The 17,146-nt window shown below is 42.1% G+C and overlaps 1 protein-coding gene and 1 long non-coding RNA gene across 2 annotated transcripts in view; one reads left to right on the top strand and one right to left on the bottom strand.

The window, feature by feature from the left end:
* LOC308384236 (uncharacterized protein) overlaps positions 1 to 17,146 on the bottom strand; it is a 352,712-nt gene that overhangs the window by 28,733 nt on the left and 306,833 nt on the right. The window lies entirely within an intron of this gene.
* LOC308385012 lies at positions 8,767 to 11,690 on the top strand. Its single transcript, XR_013969438.1, has 4 exons — positions 8,767 to 9,025; positions 9,564 to 9,610; positions 9,982 to 10,074; positions 10,708 to 11,690. It is a non-coding gene; the product is annotated as an uncharacterized lncRNA (long non-coding RNA).

Below are 17,146 nucleotides of genomic sequence, written 5' to 3'. Positions count from 1 at the left end.
GCCCGACATGGTTCACGCCTACTGGCTGAAGAAGCTGACTGCACTCCACGAGCGTCTGGCAGCACAAATGAACCAGCTGCTAGTTAACGAGAGACACCCGGAATGGCTAACTGAAGGCCGGACGGTCCTGATCCCCAAGGACCCCAAGAAGGGACCGGTCCCCTCCAACTACCGACCAATAACCTGCCTCAGTACTACATGGAAGCTCCTGTCAGGCATCATATCGGCTAAGATGAACAGGCACATGGGTCAATACATGAGCGGGACACAGAAAGGAATTGGCAAGAATACCAGAGGCGCAAAACACCAGCTACTGGTAGACAGAACAATCAGCCGAGACTGCAAGACCAGACTGACCAACCTGTGCACTGCCTGGATTGATTACAAGAAGGCCTATGACTCAATGCCCCACAGCTGGATACTGGAATGCCTAGAATTGTACAAGATCAATGGGACCCTAAGAGCCTTCATCAGGAACTCAATGGGGATGTGGCGTACAACACTAGAGGCCAACTCCAAGCCCATAGCACAAGTCACCATCAAGTGCGGGATCTACCAAGGAGATGCTCTGTCCCCACTGCTGTTCTGCATAGGCCTGAACCCCCTCAGTGAGATCATTAACAAGACTGGCTACGGATACCGACTACAGAACGGAGCAGTTGTCAGCCACCTCCTGTACATGGATGACATCAAGCTGTATGCCAAGAGTGAACGAGACATCGATTCACTGATCCACACTACCAGGCTATACAGCAATGACATTGGAATGTCGTTCGGACTGGAGAAGTGTAGTCGGATGGTAACAAAGAGAGGGAAGGTAGTCAGAACTGAGGGGATTGAACTACCAGAAGGCAACATTGCAGACATAGAGGACAGTTACAAGTACTTGGGGATCCCACAGGCGAATGGGAACCATGAAGAGGCCGCTAGAAAAGCTGCAACCACCAAGTACCTGCAGAGGGTCAGGCAAGTCCTGAAGAGTCAGCTGAATGGTAAGAACAAGATCCGGGCCATCAACACGTACGCCCTGCCCGTGATCAGGTACCCTGCTGGGGTAATAGGCTGGCCAAAGGAGGAGATAGAAGCCACTGACATAAAGACAAGAAAGCTCCTTACCATGCATGGAGGGTTTCACCCCAAATCCAGCACCCTGAGGCTGTACGCTAAGCGGAAGGAAGGGGGCCGGGGACTGGTGAGTGTCAGCACCACAGTCCAGGATGAGACAACGAACATCCAAGAATACATTAGGAAGATGGCCCCAACTGACCGAGTGCTCAGTGAATACCTCAGGCAGCAGAAACCCAAGAAAGAGGAGGGAGACGAGGAACCATCATGGAAGGACAGGCCCCTGCACGGTATGTACCACCGGCAGATAGAGGAGGTGGCTGATATCCAGAAATCCTACCAGTGGCTGGACAAAGCTGGACTGAAAGACAGCACAGAGGCACTAATCATGGCAGCACAAGAACAAGCTCTGAGCACAAGATCCATAGAGGCTGGGGTCTATCACACCAGGCAAGACCCCAGGTGCAGGCTGTGTAAAGATGCCCCAGAGACAACCCAGCACATAACAGCAGGGTGCAAGATGCTAGCAGGCAAGGCATACATGGAACGCCATAACCAAGTGGCCGGCATAGTGTACAGGAACATCTGTGCCGAGTATAACCTGGAAGTCCCGAGGTCAAAATGGGAGATGCCCCCAAGGGTGGTGGAGAATGACCGAGCTAAGATCCTGTGGGACTTCCAGATACAGACGGACAAAATGGTGGTGGCTAACCAACCGGACATAGTGGTGGTAGACAAACAGAAGAAGATGGCCGTAGTGATCGATGTAGCGGTTCCGAATGACAGCAATATCAGGAAGAAGGAACACGAGAAGCTGGAGAAATACCAAGGGCTCAGAGAAGAGCTCGAGAGGATGTGGAGGGTGAAGGTAACGGTGGTCCCCGTGGTAATCGGAGCACTAGGTGCGGTGACTCCCAAGCTAGGCGAGTGGCTCCAGCAGATCCCAGGAACAACATCGGAGATCTCTGTCCAGAAGAGCGCAGTCCTGGGAACAGCTAAGATACTGCGCAGGACCCTCAAGCTCCCAGGCCTCTGGTAGAGGACCCGAGCTTGAAGGATAAACCGCCCGCAGGGGCGTGCTGGGTGTTATATATATAAAAGCAGCTGGATAGCGTAGTGGTTAGACTACACGCCTTTGGAACAGAGGATCGCAAGTTCGATTCCTGCCTGGGGCGTCTGTATCCAGTAAGGGTCCTAAGGCTAGACCCCCTATGCTAAGCAAGCCTACCGCAGACATGAGCGAGACAGATAAATATGAAGGCATGCCGGCTCGGACGTCGCCCGGATCAACAAGGTCCGCGTCAGGTGTTGAGGAACCAGGGCACCCTGACGAAAAGTGGGCTACTGGAACAAGAAGGCATCGGTGGGCAAGGGACGAAAACAGGGCGTTGTTGGAATGCTACTACGCAAGTAACCCCGGCGGAAGGGGCTACATGAATAGGATGAGGGACCTATGGATTCTTCGATACCCAACATCCACAATGACGGCGAAACAACTAGTAGCTCAGTGTTCCAACATTCGAAAGAAGGGACTGCTCTCACAGCTAGAGATTGACGAGGTACAACACAAATGCTACGGCAAGGAGGAGTCAGGACGCCAGGTCAGGGGGGAGATATCATCACCCCCACCCGAGATTGGGTATATAGCCCCAAGTGTGATAGGAGAAGGATCGTTGAGTGCGAGAGGAACTGACCTGAAAAATAGGATCATGGCCAAGCTTGAAACCTGGATCCCCCGTAGCCGGTTACCAAGATTACGTGAAGTACCCTCAGAAGGTCTGCTAGATGATGTTAATGCAGCACTACGGGCAATACCTACAACCACGATTACCGACACTAACAAGCTGATCTACAATACGGCAGCAGTGATCAGTGAGATGCTTGGCTACAAGTTGAACAGCCACAAGGGGCAGTACCCTCCATGGAGAAGGAGGCTAGAGGGCAAGATCAAAGTAGCACGGAGAGAGGTTAGCCAACTAACGGAGTTGCAGAAAGGTGCGACGAATAAGGTGCCTAAGAAATACAGCAAGCTGTCCATACCTGAGGCCTTGGAAACTGCCAAGCAAAGACTCACAGCCTTGGCCAGCCGCTTGAGGAGGTACACCAGAGAGATAGAAGGCAGGAGAATAAACCAGCTGTTCTCCACAGAACCAGCAAAGGTGTACTCTCACTGGCAAGGGAACAATAAGAGAACAGCACCACCAAGGCTGGAGACGGAGCAATACTGGAAGAGCATATGGGAGAAGGATGCAACCCATAACGGCAATGCTCAGTGGCTAGAGGATCTGAGGGCAGACCACAGCGACCTCCCTGAACAGGGTCCAGTAACCATCACAGTGGCAGATATCCAAGAAAGGGTCTCCAGTATGAAGAGTTGGACAGCACCAGGGCCCGACATGGTTCACGCCTACTGGCTGAAGAAGCTAACTGCACTCCACGAGCGTCTGGCAGCACAAATGAACCAGCTGCTAGTTAACGAGAGACACCCGGAATGGCTAACTGAAGGCCGGACGGTCCTGATCCCCAAGGACCCCAAGAAGGGACCGGTCCCCTCCAACTACCGACCAATAACCTGCCTCAGTACTACATGGAAGCTCCTGTCAGGCATCATATCGGCTAAGATGAACAGGCACATGGGTCAATACATGAGCGGGACACAGAAAGGAATTGGCAAGAATACCAGAGGCGCAAAACACCAGCTACTGGTAGACAGAACAATCAGCCGAGACTGCAAGACCAGACTGACCAACCTGTGCACTGCCTGGATTGATTACAAGAAGGCCTATGACTCAATGCCCCACAGCTGGATACTGGAATGCCTAGAATTGTACAAGATCAATGGGACCCTAAGAGCCTTCATCAGGAACTCAATGGGGATGTGGCGTACAACACTAGAGGCCAACTCCAAGCCCATAGCACAAGTCACCATCAAGTGCGGGATCTACCAAGGAGATGCTCTGTCCCCACTGCTGTTCTGCATAGGCCTGAACCCCCTCAGTGAGATCATTAACAAGACTGGCTACGGATACCGACTACGGAACGGAGCAGTTGTCAGCCACCTCCTGTACATGGATGACATCAAGCTGTATGCCAAGAGTGAACGAGACATCGATTCACTGATCCACACTACCAGGCTATACAGCAATGACATTGGAATGTCGTTCGGACTGGAGAAGTGTAGTCGGATGGTAACAAAGAGAGGGAAGGTAGTCAGAACTGAGGGGATTGAACTACCAGAAGGCAACATTGCAGACATAGAGGACAGTTACAAGTACTTGGGGATCCCGCAGGCGAATGGGAACCATGAAGAGGCCGCTAGAAAAGCTGCAACCACCAAGTACCTGCAGAGGGTCAGGCAAGTCCTGAGGAGTCAGCTGAATGGTAAGAACAAGATCCGGGCCATCAACACGTACGCCCTGCCCGTGATCAGGTACCCTGCTGGGGTAATAGGCTGGCCAAAGGAGGAGATAGAAGCCACTGACATAAAGACAAGAAAGCTCCTTACCATGCATGGAGGGTTTCACCCCAAGTCCAGCACCCTGAGGCTGTACGCTAAGCGGAAGGAAGGGGGCCGGGGACTGGTGAGTGTCAGCACCACAGTCCAGGATGAGACAACGAACATCCAAGAATACATTGGGAAGATGGCCCCAACTGACCGAGTGCTCAGTGAATACCTCAGGCAGCAGAAACCCAAGAAAGAGGAGGAAGACGAGGAACCATCATGGAAGGACAGAGCCCTGCACGGTATGTACCACCGGCAGATAGAGGAGGTGGCTGATATCCAGAAATCCTACCAGTGGCTGGACAAAGCTGGACTGAAAGACAGCACAGAGGCACTAATCATGGCAGCACAAGAACAAGCTCTGAGCACAAGATCCATAGAGGCTGGGGTCTATCACACCAGGCAAGACCCCAGGTGCAGGCTGTGTAAAGATGCCCCAGAGACAATCCAGCACATAACAGCAGGGTGCAAGATGCTAGCAGGCAAGGCATACATGGAACGCCATAACCAAGTGGCCGGCATAGTGTACAGGAACATCTGTGCCGAGTATAACCTGGAAGTCCCGAGGTCAAAATGGGAGATGCCCCCAAGGGTGGTGGAGAATGACCGAGCTAAGATCCTGTGGGACTTCCAGATACAGACGGACAAAATGGTGGTGGCTAACCAACCGGACATAGTGGTGGTAGACAAACAGAAGAAGACGGCCGTAGTGATCGATGTAGCGGTTCCGAATGACAGCAATATCAGGAAGAAGGAACACGAGAAGCTGGAGAAATACCAAGGGCTCAGAGAAGAGCTCGAGAGGATGTGGAGGGTGAAGGTAACGGTGGTCCCCGTGGTAATCGGAGCACTAGGTGCGGTGACTCCCAAGCTAGGCGAGTGGCTCCAGCAGATCCCGGGAACAACATCGGAGATCTCTGTCCAGAAGAGCGCAGTCCTGGGAACAGCTAAGATACTGCGCAGGACCCTCAAGCTCCCAGGCCTCTGGTAGAGGACCCGAGCTTGAGGGATAAACCGCCCGCAGGGGCGTGCTGGGTGTTAAAGTTATATATATATATATATATATATATCAGAGCCTTAAACAGGCTGGCTTCTGCTAAATGGGTCAAACTGGGTTGAAAGTCTACAAACACATAACATCCTTATAGAATATGATGTAACACTATAGATCAACTTAGCTCAGAATATATAAAGCATATAAACAATTACAGCAATATGATGCAACAAACACAGCAGTACTACTAATCCAAAATACTCAAAGCTTCACAGAACTCAAACAAACATTTATTTTTAGGTCCATTCTGCTGCTGATACATACTTTAGGTTTCTGAATATTAAACTTGTTTCTCCCTTTCATAGTGTGTAACTTGAAGGCCCTGAGTACTTTCTCCCACACTGAAAACACTGGGATGATAACATTATTTGAACATTACCTAATAAGACTGATTCAGGACAGACAGTTAGTTATGTTAAACTTTTCTAGCAGTCCTTCACAAACAGGGAACAGTCTGTCTATTCTCTCCATCTGTCAGCTGCTGCTGGCTCTTCCTCCTCCTCTTCCTCACACACTGCTGAGTTTTTCCTGGTGGATCATCAGGGGTGCAAAGCCTCACAGGTGATGTGCAGCAGTGGGTCCCTCAGTCTGTCCTCACTCTGGACACTTGCAGTTGTCACACATGGAAATCAAATGTGTGATAAGCTGCAGGATTCAAACACAAGTGTAACTTATAAATACATGTTCATACTTTTATTACACAATCAGAGAGAAAGAAAGAGAGAGAGAGTGCAGGACAGACAGACAGGTGTCTCAGGTGTAGACACTGCTACAAAACAGCACAAGAGAAGGAGGATTTAGTGTTTGTGTTATTACGAGTGCTAAACAAGAACAGTTCCCAGATGGTACAGTCGACACATGTGTGATTCCTGTGATTAAAGCATCTTTCTTTCAGCTTAATGAGTGAACCGTCAGCTCGTTCAAACACACGTTAAATCCCGTTTGGCTCGACACCACCGAACAGAGGCAGCAATATAACATAGCTAACATTAACAGTGCAGTGGATCCTGCTTGTGCCGTGATATTTGGCAGCATTCACTGACTTTCAGCTTGTTGTGTTTGTGGATATATGACTGACTTTAATTATTAAACATTTGCACATAAATAAGTTACGTTATATTCAGTACTTTTGACAGTTCACTCTTCGGCCGCTCCATCTTATTAGGGAAATTCCACATACATAAATGTAAATTTCAAAACTCAATCCCATCATTTAATTTGTTTTTGATTGAAATTGAATATTACTTAAACTCTCTTAAATTAACTTCCAATAAAAAAGGTTTATCATTGATTGAAATTCATTCAGAAATGTTTAACGAATGAGCTGTCACAACTTTCAAATACAAAGTTGTTATGAAGTTTGTCACATCCCCCCCTTTTTTTTTCTTTTTTCCGCTTTATTTATTTATCCTTCTTATTTCTTTGTACTGTATATTGTTACTCTTATTTGCCTTGTATGTCTTCTGTACAAACTGAACTGGAATGACTGACTGTTCGCTTTATAATTTCAATAAAGTTTGGAAAAAAAACCAAAACTCTTCGGCTGCTCCCTTCTGCCGTATTTTGCAGCAAAATTATCCACACCCACCGCCGCGCTATGAATTGTGGGATATATGGGAACACGAAGCGTACACCGGACCACGCTTGATATTTGGGGAAATCGACGGCGCATTTGGAGTATGCAGACAGCCGTCGTCGCGTGGCGGTGACGTAATCACACTTAAAATGTGTACTTCAAGCGTGCGGTCTCTTAATTGGGACACAGCCAGGGACTAAAATACACTGGGAGGCACATGAGGAAACGAGGAACAGGTTGACACACACCTGGGACTCATTGGGCTAGACAAGACAAGGACGTAAAGCAGAATACACTAACATGAGACAAGACCTTCAAAGTAAAACAGGAAATCCACAGACTGAACTCAGAGACAATACTAACACAGTACAGGGACCGGAGGGTCACGAGACATGACTGACTAGGGAATAAGAGAATAACACGAGGGCAGAATTAAACCTAAGAGCTACAAATCACAACCCAGAAGAACAAGAAATCAGAAACCAAAACCCTAGTACTCATGAACAATAGAAGTAGGCGGATCAGCACATAAGCGCGGGAAAAAAGATGTGTACTCGCAAAAGACATTGTTCAGTCTGAAATGTGTGTGTGAGTGAGTGAGTTGGGGAGGTGTATGGGGATGTTTTCTGTCTGATGGATGAATATAGTCTGGATACCCATGGGTGTCATTATGGTGGTCACATTTGACTGGGAACACCACAGGTGTAAAAAGGTTGATTAAAACACTTAAGTTTCAATGAAAGAGGTGATCATAAATCTGTGGAGGATATCATAAGGCCTTGAGGCAATCAGATGTAAAACCTCTCTTGCAATGCACCAAGGGAAAAATCGACTTGCATGTCATATCCAGTCATATCCATTTACATTTCTTCTGCCAGTTATTGTTTTAGCAGATATAAACAGTAAACAAAAAACAAGAGAAACACTCCAATGAAAAGCAACAGTTTCAGCTGTTTCCATGAATTCTGGTGATGAAGCGTCTGTGATGATGGCTTTCTTCTCCTGCTCACGCATGTTCTTATGAAAGGTGAACATCCTCACAATCATTCTTTATAGGACCAGACCAAATGCAGACTTTATTCAGTAGGATCTCAGTAATCACACTTGTGTACGGGAATCGGAGCTCACTAAAAAGAATAGTGAATCGATGTGTAACTTTGCCAAAACAATGTCCGACTATGTAGTTTTCTCAAGTGCCCTACCCACATACCCCAATTAGTGTGTATCAGGAATGTCTTAAAGAGCTAAACTCATGCCTGAATCCTAAATTCAGATAAAACCGAGGTTATTGTACTCAGCCTTAAAAATCTTACAAATCTGCTGCCTAAACAGATGCTTACTCTGGATCGCAACACTGTCGTTCAATCTGCATATTAAACAAGTAAAATGCTGCAGTGAAAGTACTGACAGGGACTAGAAAGAGAGAGCATATTTCTCCAAAACTGTCTTCCCTTCATTGGCTCCCTGTTAAATCCACATTCAAATTGAAATTTCATCTCCTTACATACAAGGTCTTGAATAATCAGGCCCCATCTTATCTACACTCAAAAAAGTGAAATTTGGTGGTTATTGCATTTACAAGACTCTAACATGTAATTTGAACACAATGAATTTATGTTTCTAAGGTGAACGTAATAAAATCATATAAGATCTACAAGAAATTTACCAACTTAGCGCCTCTTAAATTTATTCTTGTTGATATGACATGATAAAATCTAACAAGAGTGGTTAGCTGCCTTAAAGACTCGCGATATCACAAGATCACGTGAGATTCTAAACAACAAGAGGCAGGAAAGCACATGGTTTGCTTCACGGTCATCTTGGAAAGGTAAGAGTGAATCTATCTTCATCCATCTTGATGAAAATACTTTTTGCACAAAGGCATCATTAGTTTGTCGATTCTTTTCAGTTCTATTTATTCACATTTGTTTTTTTGTTTTTTTTTAAAAAAAAAAAAATCTGTTTGTTTATGCCATTCTAGCTAGCTAACACGTTAGTGCAAGAATATAGCACAATGTCATGCTAGCATGATAGCCTAATATGAAAGACTTAGCTACTCCAAATATAGATATTGTTTATAACTTAACCTCTGCACATAAGCTAGTTTGGCTCTACCACAGAGACTGTTGTGATAAATTTACATTTTACGTGTGGGTTGTTGAAATTTGTAAGTTTGTAAGTTGCTGATGGACAGTGGTTTATTTAACAATTTATGTGTTTTTAGTACACTGAGGAGGAAAGACAAAACATGAACAGATATGTTTTGCTGTTTTTTAATTTTTTTGAAATTAAATATTTTTCTACTTAATAAACTTGGAGACTTGCAGTTCCCTCCTGTAAAGATAATAAATGTTTAATCTTATCAGGTGGTGAAAGGTCTGGAGAGCTGGCAGGCCAGTTCATCAAATTCATGGTGAGCTAATATTTTTCTTAAAAATTATCACATTCCCATGTTAAAAATGTAATATATTCATTTGTAAGTGACATATAGTTTTGAGACCAAGAAACCATTGCATTCTGATTTTATGTACACATCATCTAAACTTTCTTGAATTGGGGGTATGGCATGATTAAATTAATACACAAATTACAAAACAATATTAAAATGACAGACTTGTCTAAAATGCATAAATACTATTTGAAAAGATTAAGACCGTAAAACAATAGCCTCTGTATTTCTCATAAATTCCTGGTAATTCAACTAAAAGTTCTTTAATCCCACTGCTAGGTCGTTGAGATGGATTTCCGTATATATTTGTTTTTTTTCCCCCTCTGTGTATAAAGACTGATGCTGTTGAAATCAGAAGAGAATACATCGCCAAAGGTCTTTGCGTGTACCTGAATGAAGATCCTGAGAAGCTGGTGAAGAATTACCTGGTATGTTAACTTGCCTGTATCCTTAACTAAGGAGATGATCAAAGATAAGCTTGAACTACATACAAAAAGTTTCAGGGGATGGGGTTTTCCTATAAATTACCGGTGGCTGTAAAAAATACCTTTTAAAATAGGAAAAGTAAGAGCTTTAAGTTTCTCACTGGATACTACACACACCATTTTTGAGTGTTTTATACTATCATTATTATAATATCATTATAATAACCTCATTCATACACACATTCATACAAGATTTTTATGTAACATTTACACTTCAATGGATGTATCAGGAGCAACTTGGGGTTCAGTATGTTACCCATTGATAGTTTTAGTATCAGATTAGAGAAGCCAGGGATTAAACCAGTAGACAACTTGCTCTACCTCCTGTGCCACAGTCACCCCTATCACAAGATTTTGAAAGACAGGACATTGTTGAGGTATTGAATGAACTTCTCATGAGTCAGGAAAAATATCGGGCAGTCAATTTTGATTACATTTACATTATTATAAGGCTTGAATGAATAAAGCTTTTAGGTATTTTACATTAATGTAAAACAGATATTTACTTTTAAAACTGTTTGCAATGGACATTAGTGAGAAATCATTATCTCTTTTTTGTTTGTTTTATTGTCACAGGAAGTTGATAAAAAGCATCGCCACTGCCATAGCAGAGACAGTCTTTGGAATCTGTGTCATTCGGTCAGAGGGTGCGGAGCCTGGCGATGACCCTCAGGATGTTGTGATTGTTCTAGAGGGGGTGGAAGTGATGGGTGAGTTGGGCAATGTAGTTTTTGCAGTGACAATGTTGCTTGGTCTGGTCTATTCACTGAACCTGAGCTACCCTCTGGAACTCAGGTACACCTTTGAGGTCCTGCAGAAGATTCTTATGGAATTAGATGCACACAAACTATCCAACAGCACACAAAGTACAGGTTCTCAAAACACTATTTTCTCGTTGAGAAATGTTCCCATTACAACAGCTACACCATGTATCTGGACCATGAACCTAAAATAATTGCAGATATTTTCTTTTTTGAAAGTGCATCTGTTGACCTTCAAAGTAGTTGTATTGGTCATCGGAAAATCACCTGCTTCAGCCATTCATTGTTGTTAAAAAATTGTTTTAACAGGTTAACTTTCCACTTTGTCCACTACTTTTTTTCTGTTATGTAACTTGTACTTGCATTTCATGTATTCTTTATACATTATGTGAAATTTGCTATAAATTCAATAAATTGGAGAAAACAAAAAGATGTGTATGACAAATTTTTATTTACCTTTTAGATGTAATAGTGAAATGTATGTTAACCAGACTCTAGACTTTGTTAAATGCTCCAAAAAATTACTCTTTAAATTAACTTAAAATAATCATGGAAAGAATTTCCACGTGATTAAATTGCTTTCTATTAGCATTAAAGACTTGTGTTGGAATAACTTAATTTGTATGAGTTGGTTCAACTCAATTAACTTAAGCTGGGACCAAATTTAGTAAATTAGTTGGAGAAAACCTACTGAATTGAGTTGGAACAAAACTCTTTAAGTTGGATCAACACTATTAAAATATATTGGATCAAAATGCAGCAAATACGTTGATTCATCAATCTTTAATTAAGTTGGTCCAACTTGAGTGCATTAAGTTGGAGTAACAGAATTGCATAATGCTAAAATAAAGCAATTTAATCACGTGGAAATTCTTTCCATGATTTTTTTATGTTCATTTAAAGAGTTATTTTTTTGAGTGTAATTGACCCCAATACTGGTGATGTGGTAGTATAGGTGTCTTTGCTCTCAGACTGCAGGCTTACTGATGGTTCCTAGAGTATTTAACCTCCTAGGACCTGGCGTCCACATATGTGGACATGACATTTTTGGTTATTTAGACCCAAATGCTCAATTTTGCTGTGGTCGGCATGAAGTTGGACACTCTGGTGACAGTGGCAGAGAAAAGGACATTAAAGAAACTGCTGGACAATTATGGACAATGCTGGGCATCCTCTGCACACGGATCAGAGGAGCCTATTCAACGACAGGTTGCTTCTCCCAAAGTCAAAAACCAACAGACTTAAAAAGTCCTTTGTCCCACACACCATCAGACTGTTTAACTCCTCACTGGAGGGGAGAGGGAGGGCAAACAGGGGGACTAGGGAGAGCGGGAACAACTCAGCTGTAGAGCTTTTTTTCACTGTGCAATATTCGCAATATTTTTTCTTATATTCGAATGTACAATAATCACTATTCAATATACTCACTCAAATGTGCAATCCTATTTATCCATATTATATATTCTGTATTTATATATGTGTACATGTGTCTATATGGTATATTTATGCTTATATTCTTACTCTCATTCCCCTTATTGTATCTGTAAGATGCAACTTCTGTTGGTGCTGTGCTACTGGAAACTGAGTTTCCCGGAGGAACCCACCCGAGGGATTAATAAAGTTTCATCGAATCTAATCCAATCTCTCATTTTTCTTAGAAACAAACATTGGGTAAAAAAAAAAAAAAGGTAATTCTTTGGTTTTCACATTCATCGGGCCCCAATATGCCCAAATATCAAAGAGAAATTAAAAATGCATGCTGTGGAAGAGTTCAGGTCTGAGGAGGTTAAACGTAGAATGGGAGGCAGAGCCTTTAGGGCCATGTTTATTTTGCAGTCAGTTCAGTTTTACATTCAGTTTAATTTTGTCTATACAGTGCCAAGTCACATAAACAGTCACTTCAAAGTGCTTCATATTGTAAGGTAGACCCTACTACTTCTACTACTACTACTAATATGATTCCTTTGCTGCATTTTCTAAGATGTTTAACCCATATGGAAAATAAATAATAAAAACTTATATGTGATTACTCATGAAAGTGGCCACTTTCATGAGTAAATCATATAAGGCTTACATGATTTACTCATGAAAGTGGCCACTTTCTCATTACTTTCATATATTGTTTTAGTAAGTATCCAAAACATACAAGTTTCATTATATAATTTTTCAAGGGATTTTATATCTGTTTTCACTCTTATATGCTTTTCATACAAGTTTCACACAAGACAGATACAAACTTTATAAGATTTATATATATCTTTTCCATATGGGAAGTTCAGGTTTTACTGTTTAGTCTTGAGTTTAGTTCTTTTTGCCTTTAAGTTTATTTCTAGTTCGTGTTTTCTTGTCTCTGTCTCATCACTGTCTCCTGTGTCGTTCCTCTCTTTACGTTTTATTCCATGTCTGCTCTGTCTGCGTCATGTGTCTTTCCGTGAGCTATCTAAAGTCTAAATGAATCACTTTACAATACCACATCTGACACCTCCGCATTTGCAAGTCTCAAGTCACCATTTCTGCTTTACTGGAACAGGAGGAAAGTTAAGAACATAATGACACAAAGACATGTTGTCAGGTGTGGTGCAGAAACTTCTTGAACTGGAAACTTTTGTCTCATCCTCATGCGTCATGCTGATGTCACCGTGAGACATTTCATTGACAAAATCTTTCTTGGATATCAAACAAAGCAGAGATATGATCAGTTTAGACACAATTCAGAGGATGTTCTGTGTAATCAATTTGAGGAGCAGTAGAAGGCCAGCTTTTGGTCCAGATAATCCCCCCCTTCCTTACCGGAGTCTTTGTCGTGGTTCTGGCAGACAAGTTCAAATTACGCCGACGTTGATCTCAAAGCAAAAATATTCAGCTTCACCTCAAGGTCAAGATCACAGTTATTGTTTTTCTGAGAATCTTGTCAATGTTATAACTCAGAAGGAATTGGATTACCTTGGGTTAGGGACAAGGTGCAGAGTGGGACTGGGACCAGGGACACTGCATTTCTGCCTTATTGCCTATTCACACCATGAACTAAACTGGCACTCTTAGCCTGGATTTATTTCCAATTTATGCTCATTGCAACAACATGTTCACACACCCATAATAAGACTTGACATACTGTTCTGGGACTTTCTAAAAACGTTCCTCCTATAGGAAGGCCGTAGTACGATGAGAGTTCTAAGAACTTGGGTGGAGGTTTAAGGGAAAAAAAGTAGAGGCATGTCGAGAGGTGTGATTACAGGTGTGGATATAGCACACAAAAACATGATTAAAAAGAATCACCTTGAACCCACAACATGAATAACAAAAAAACAGGAAAGTGCAGTGATCACATGTCCTGCCTTGCAACGTTGATTTAGTTATTGTTTGTTACTCATGTTGTGTTTATAGTGAAATGTTATAATTACCTTTGTTGTTAATATACAAAAAGGTACAAATATTGACAAAATTGTACGTTTTAAAATTTCTTTTTGTTGGAAACCTTTATACCATGCCATTATTGCTAATATCTATCTGCAGCAGTTCTGTTGTAGATGTGATTAACTTTAATTGTGGTTACTATTTTGCATCATTACACACCAGTGACATGTGGGAACATTTCCAGAAAGCCCTGGAGATATGAAATATACTGACAGCCTTATGCAGCTTTCTGGACTCTTCATGGTGTGAGATTATTATGCTATCATATGTTATCCTATGCCTATAATGTGAATGAGTGAATCATGATACTGCTGTAAGCCACACCATACTTCTTGTTATAGAGCAGACCTTCCCAAAGTGTGGGGCCCGCACTTCTGAAGCATATCTTCCCTTTGGCTTCAATTGCACAAGTGCAAAGGTAGGTCTCCCCTGCAGAATTGGTTTTCCCTGCGTCGAGAGCAGGCGCTGGGCTCTTCAAATCACGGACAAACAGTATCCTACATTCTTGATTTTTAGTTCTATGACTAACTACTCCTGACATTTTGGAGATGTTAGCTCTTTATACAGTAAAGTTACAGTGGGATATGAATAATATCAGGCTGATCCTGCCAGGATTTGTTCCCTTGGTTCAAATCACAGACAAACAGTATCCCACAGCTGTTCATGTTTTTAAACCCATTTTGCACAGAGAGGCATTATTTGAAAAATGTATTGATAGCAATGTTGAATGTTATTACACAGGACAGAAAACAACAACATGTAAAATAATCACACCGTGACGCCTCTGCCTTTCTAAATAGAGGGACAGTAACTGCGTGTGTAAATGTAAGCATGTAAAACCTGAAGATAGAGACAAAATACCGTTAATCTGACTATCTGCCATTCTGCAATTCATCTCCTGTAAACGTGGTGCACAGCGTGATGTGGAAATAGGCACATGCCTTTAACTTTGCATGACGAACTCTGAACAAACATTTCATACTGCCGAGTTAAGGAGAGAATATTGTGTGCAGAGAGCACAGAGCACATTCCACAGGAGCTTCACCCCCACCTTTGTTGGAAGCAGAAAAACAGGGAGCCAAGGTCATAACTCAGGCTCACTGGGAGATAGAAAGTATGTATGTTTAGGTTTTTACGACTAGGTGGGGGCCATCAGAGGCTATAAGAGTTTGAGTAACCCTCCACCATTTTGAGATTTTGCTGTGACCCTCTTCATGCATGTCTCCTCATCCGCATGGTTTATGCTCATAAAGTGTTGAATTGTATGGAATAAAAGACTGTTGATTGAGCATTTATACACCGAGTATTGTCCTTCCTTCAGTCCAAAGATTCAATCAATTGGGAGGATTTAACAATGGACATCTTCAACTTTCTGAAATTCAAAAAAATAAAAAAGCAAAACATTATTACTGTCACAGTCTACAGGGTCAAGTTTGAGTTTCTTTTCCTATTTGACTTTTTCTGGGTTTTTTTCTCTTGTACTTTGGTTCAAGTTTTATATCCTCTCATTATCCATTATTTATATTTAAGTTTTCAGTTTCCCTCTGCCTTTTGTCATGTCCTCCTTCACATTTTCCCTCTTTGAAGGTTTGTTGATTTTGTTTCTTTGTTTTTATACCTTCCTTAAATTCTGCAGTAATTTTGTTTTATAGTTTAACCTTTGTTTATGAGTCCTGCATTTGGGGCAGCTGTGAGAATTAAATGCATCATTAATAAGTATCTACTGAGTAATCAAAAATTATTGGTTCATGACTTCATCACGGATGAAGTCTTTTAACTTACATGCAGTACCATGATCAACTACAGACCATATAAAAGCTTGTTGTGGCTACCCTAATGCTTCTCCCTTGTAAAAAAGGCAGCCACCTCTGTGACACAGAACTTTTTTTTATGAATCTTGCTTCACAGTGAAACCTTTAATAGCCATGCTCTGCTTGCTTGTTTTGCTTTGAATAGGATTTGCACTGTTACTTTACTGTGGCAAGCATAAGCTTGTCTTTACTGGAACTTGTGCAGACTTGTGTAGAACTGGTTTGTATTTGCATGTGGTGTATTTTAGCAGTTTGTCAAGGCATTAATGTTTTATTTGCTTTTTTCTACAGCTGTTTATTTTGTCTTCATTTATTTTGTTTTACTTTAGTTTTATATTATTTTCAAGTGGACCTTTTGCTATATTGGTCCACTTGATTGTCATAGTTTATTTGCTCTTTATAATTTATTTTTATTTGAAGTTATTACAATCAGAAAGGACAGAACTCGAGGACAGAAAAGAGAAACAATATGACTAAAGAGAAGTTGGGAAGAGAGTTAACAGAAGGAGAGGGAAAGAAAAATAGAGGAAAAGAGGGATAGAGAGAAAAGACACTGAAAATCTGCTTCTCTATTTGCTTTGCAAAACAGGAAAACAGCAGAGAAGGGAAACTACAGCAACAACCAACATAAGCATAGGTAGCAGTAAATAATAAATATTGAATCTTATTGAGTGGCACACAAAGCCAACAACACATGAGATGCTTAAAGGCAGCAGCCAACCAAGATAGTGTGTGTCTGTGAGTACCTGTTTGTACACCTGTGTGTGTGTGAAGGAGCAGGTAGTCACATTTGACCATTGTGACTGTATTTATTCATAATGTCTATTCTGTGTTATTTTCATGAGATTCGTAAGCATGAGATTGTTGTTTTTCCACAGGAAAATGCAAAAAAGGATATTACGTGCTATTAAGGACATGACAAAGGAATCACACCGTATGGAACTTTTAGCCAAGCAAAATCCTTAAAAAAAATCATTTTTCTTTCATGCATTTGGGTCAAGTTATAATTTCGTCACTGCCCGCCTCCAA

This window comes from Rhamphochromis sp. 'chilingali', assembly GCF_963969265.1.
Source record: "Rhamphochromis sp. 'chilingali' genome assembly, chromosome: 17".
Taxonomy (NCBI): domain Eukaryota; kingdom Metazoa; phylum Chordata; class Actinopteri; order Cichliformes; family Cichlidae; genus Rhamphochromis; species Rhamphochromis sp. 'chilingali'.
Note: the sequence above shows the minus strand (reverse complement) of the source record. Positions and strands in the feature narration are given on the sequence as shown.